Genomic DNA, 4,581 nt, shown 5'->3' on the forward strand with positions numbered 1-4,581 from the left:
CTCTGGGTTACCACTCCAGACCTTCTGAATCAGAGCATTTGGGGTTAGAGGCCATGAATCTGTGTTTTAGTAAGTTCTCCAGATGATAGTTATGCAAAATAAAATGTGTAAACCAGCAGCTTATTTTTTTCTGTAGCAAAATAACATGAGACTTTTCTGGATTATTTCATGTAGTAAAGAAAAATTTGCAGGTAGTTTATAGTATTGAATTACTTGTATAGATGAATAATTAATTTTTAATAGAACAGATTGAAAATAATTGTGAAAACTGAATAGCACATGTACATAACACATAACACATAACACTCTATAACTCATTATTTTCACCATCATGGTATTTTATTTTAAGACAACCATTTTTATATTTTAAATCAGTACAATTCTTGTAACCAGTGCAACTGGAACATTTATATATTGATTTAATTGATAGCTGTTTTCCTTCTGGAATGTCTTAAGTAGAATACTACATCTTTGCATAAGCATGCAAAACATCATTCCTTTTTTTCATACTTCTGCCTCTGCTGTATATGGAATGTAGTAAAACATTGTTTTTATTGGTCTTAGTTCTGTTATGAACTTACTGTGATACCTTAAACAAGTAACTGAAATTATGCAAGCTTCAGGCTCTTTCATAAACTAAGTAGTCAAAACTACAATTTCTTCATCTATAAATTAGGGAGACGAATTGTCTCTCTAAATCTAATGTTCTATAATTTTATGAAACACTATTTGAAATAAAACCAATTTATGGTGATGGATCAAGGAATTATGGGTTGGAGGACTGAGTGGGGTAAGAATCTCCTGAAGAAACAGTTGTGGACAATAAGTAACTGCATGGCCTGGACAGATAGAATAAAATGAAAGGGAAAGCCATTATACATCTAAGAAAAATATCTAGGCTCTATTCCTTCTAGCAACAGTGGAAATAATTTGGTAATTGTGTCAGCTTCCAGAAAAGAGTTTGCCAAAGAGAAAATAATTTCTATGCAGCCTATGAGTTACCCAAAAGAGAAAACCTCGATAACCAAGGAGTTAGAAAGGATGCTTCTGTAAGGATAAATGTCAGAGGGTTGTGGCTACTTCCAGATTTCAGCTTCTGTAAGGATAAATGTCAGAGAGTTGTGGCTACTTCCAGATTTCAGAGTCTGCTGAAGTGTCATAGATAAACTGGGATAATTAATATGTAGGGCAAGTACATCTAAAATTTCTATATATATTTCTTGGAAATAAGGATTAAAGCAACAATGCTGTGTTTTAATTATATTTCTTAATATGCTTTAGAGCAAAATTTGCTTCTCCATATAAACAAATAATATATATGTATCAGAGTTAGGAACAAGATAAATTTGTGCCAAAAAAATTGAGTGGGATGCCAACACTTTTTTCTACAGCCTATTACTTGCATTCTTCAAATCCGTCTGTATCTCACATTATGTTTCTTATGTCTTTTCACTGACTTTGCAAGATCACAGCCAGTCACAGTTTTAAATACAGATTTACATCAAGGGAGTTTGTGGTATAAAATATAGTGAGCACTGCATTTTTTTCCTGATTACTTAAAAGAAGTTTTATTTTGAAATAATAATTGTAAATATACATGCAGTTTCAAGAAATAATACAGAGATCCCATATACTCTTCACACAAATTTTCCCAACTGCAATTAACTTTATGTCTATAATTAGTAATCATTTTCTCCCTTTAAACCACAAAGTTTAGATTTCCCTCAACCTCTGTCAACATATCTGGTGATTTAGATTTCTGGCTTAGCAGAATAAAATAGGTATTTAACCCTGAGGTATTTTAACACCAAGTTACTCTGTTCTTTTCAGCTCCTTCGTATATCTATACTTTACTGGTTCTTTACTTTCAACACTTTCTATTCTGGCTGTAGGAAGAGGAAATAAAGTTATTTTTAAATGTTACCAAATAGACCTTTTGTCTTGCAAAATACGCACTGAGTTAAAAGGCTGGCCTAAGCCTCTTAATTTTTTCTTTTAGGACTACTTTGATTGATTTATATTTACCTTTGGCCTGAAATCCTATAAGCGCTAGAGATGCTGTAAAAGCTAATGCAGGCTCTTCCACCATACTGACTATGGTCTGAATGCTTAGTCTCTCCAAATTTATGTTAAAACTTAATCCCCAATGCAAAAGTATTAAGTGGTAGGGCGTGTATGAGATGATTAGGTTGTGAGGGTGTTGCCCTCATTAATGGGATTAGTACCTTATAGAAGGCTCAAGGGAGCCTGTTTGGCACTGTTGCTCTTCTACTATGTGAAGGCACAACAAAGTCCTATTGTGAAGTGGAGAGCAAGCCCTCACCAAATGCCAAATCTGCTAGCACCTTGATGTTGGATTTCTAAGCCTCCATAATTCTGGGAAATAAATTTCTATTATTTATAAATTACACGGTTTAAGATAATTTATCATAGCAGCACAGACATCCTAAAACAGAAAACAGTTCTGAGAAGTGGGGTGCTGCTATGACACATGTCTGGAAATGTGGAAGTCACTTTGGAACTGGGTAATGGGCAGAGGATGGAAAAGCTTGGAGATGCATGCTAGACAAAGCCTATATTACCATAAATGAAGTGTTAAGAATGATTCTGGTGAAGAAGACTCAGAAAAGGAGAGCTATAGAGACAACTTCAATCTTCTTAGAGATTACCTAAGTGTTTTTAAAAAGAATGTTTGTAGAAATATGGATGGTAAAGGCCATTCAGATGAAGTCTCAGATCAAAATAAGGAATGTTATTGGAAACAGGAGGAAAGGTCATTCTTGCTATAAAGCAATGAAGAACTTTGAAGAATTGTGTTTATGTCCTAGTGTTTCATGGAAAGAAGAACTTATGAGTCATAAAATAAAATATTTGGCAGAAATCTCTATGCAAAGTCTTGAGGGTGTGGCTTGACTTCTCTTAACTGCTTATAGTAAATGTGAGAAGAGAGAATGAGTAAAGGCAGAATATATAATTAAAATGGAAGTAGAATTAAAGATTGGGAAAATTCTCAGCCTGGCTATGTAATACGGAATGGAAAACCATGTTCAGGCGAGAACACCAAGGATGTGGCTAAGCAATCATTTGATAAGGGGATGAATATGGATAGGCAGAATCCAAGTGCTATTCTTCAATATAATGCAAAAATGACTCCCAAGGCATTTTGGAGATTATCAGTGCTGCCCCTTCTATCACAGGCCCAGAATGCCAAGATCTGGGGGCAGAACTATGTCAAAAGAGGAGCCTTGGGTGCTAGAGGGACCAAGGTACTACTGTCCAGTGCTGCCTCAAGTCTCGGCTCCCCATATTCTGGTGCAGCACTCCTTTGCTGCCCCAGGTGTGACTCAGGTGGACCCAGGCACTTTGATCTTGAAATTCCCAGCCTCCAGAAATGTGAGGAATAAATGTCTATTATTTATAAATTATTATTATATTTACTGTTATAAATGCCTATTATTTATAAATCATATTACTGTTATAAATAACAGTAATATAAATATTTATAAATTATGTTTATATTTATTTACTTTATAAATCGTTATTTATAAATTACCCAGCCTAAGACATTTTATTATAGCAGCACAAATGACCACCCTAAGACAATACTTTATCCCAGTTTAATATAAATATATCTTAGAAATTTATTTTTACAACATATAATGGGTTAATACTAGGTGACTTATCATTGTCCAGGCAATGATCATTCTGTTAGCATGTTGTTGAAAGATGCCATATCCCCCACCTAAAACTCTGATTTTTAGGGCCACATGTGACACGAATTGTCTTAGTTTAGGTACCAACAAAGGAGACCCTGATACATAAATTTGAATTTCAGTAGTTTATTTTGGAGGCAATCTTGAATAACACTAAAAAATTGAGGAGTTTGGACAGGGTTTAAAAAAACACGTGACCATGCCACTTCCATGGGTAACTGATTCTAAAACCCTTTTGAGACTCAGTGGAAACAGTGTATAACAGAATTCTTCTACCTGAAGCATAAGGAAACTGGATCATCTTTGGTTGCTTTCAAGGGCATCATCATTTTAGCAACTTGAAACTGCTTTGCACGTGCCAAGAAAACTTCTGTGGGCTGAAAGAGCCATCGCTCATTATAGAACTGCAGGTCCTTGCATTAGGAAATAATTGATATGTATAGAAAAGGTATGAGTACATATGGGCATATGGTTATTTTTAGTACTATCACACCACTCTTTAGACAAATTAATAAAAACTCACTGGGATGAAAAGTCATTTATTTTAAATAAAACTAACAAGGAGGTTATACTTTATTTTACATCCTAATGCATTCCAGTGCATTAACCAGCGCTATACTTTTGAGGTAGATTGAGATTTCTAGCATCACAAAAGTAAACAATAATGCTAAATTCACCAAGAAGAAGTGGCTGCATATAGATTTTCACCAAAATTTGTTTGAAACCAATGGCTAGAGTACCTCAGATGTGACCCAGGCTATTGTTCATTATGTGGTATTAAATGATGCAATTATCAGTCTCTTTTGTTAAAACTCTAAACTTCACAAATAACTAGGTAAAATAATTACTTTCTGTTCAGTGTTCAGTT

The sequence above is a fragment of the Pongo pygmaeus genome, chromosome 8 (genome assembly GCF_028885625.2).
Source record: "Pongo pygmaeus isolate AG05252 chromosome 8, NHGRI_mPonPyg2-v2.0_pri, whole genome shotgun sequence".
Lineage (NCBI taxonomy): Eukaryota > Metazoa > Chordata > Mammalia > Primates > Hominidae > Pongo > Pongo pygmaeus.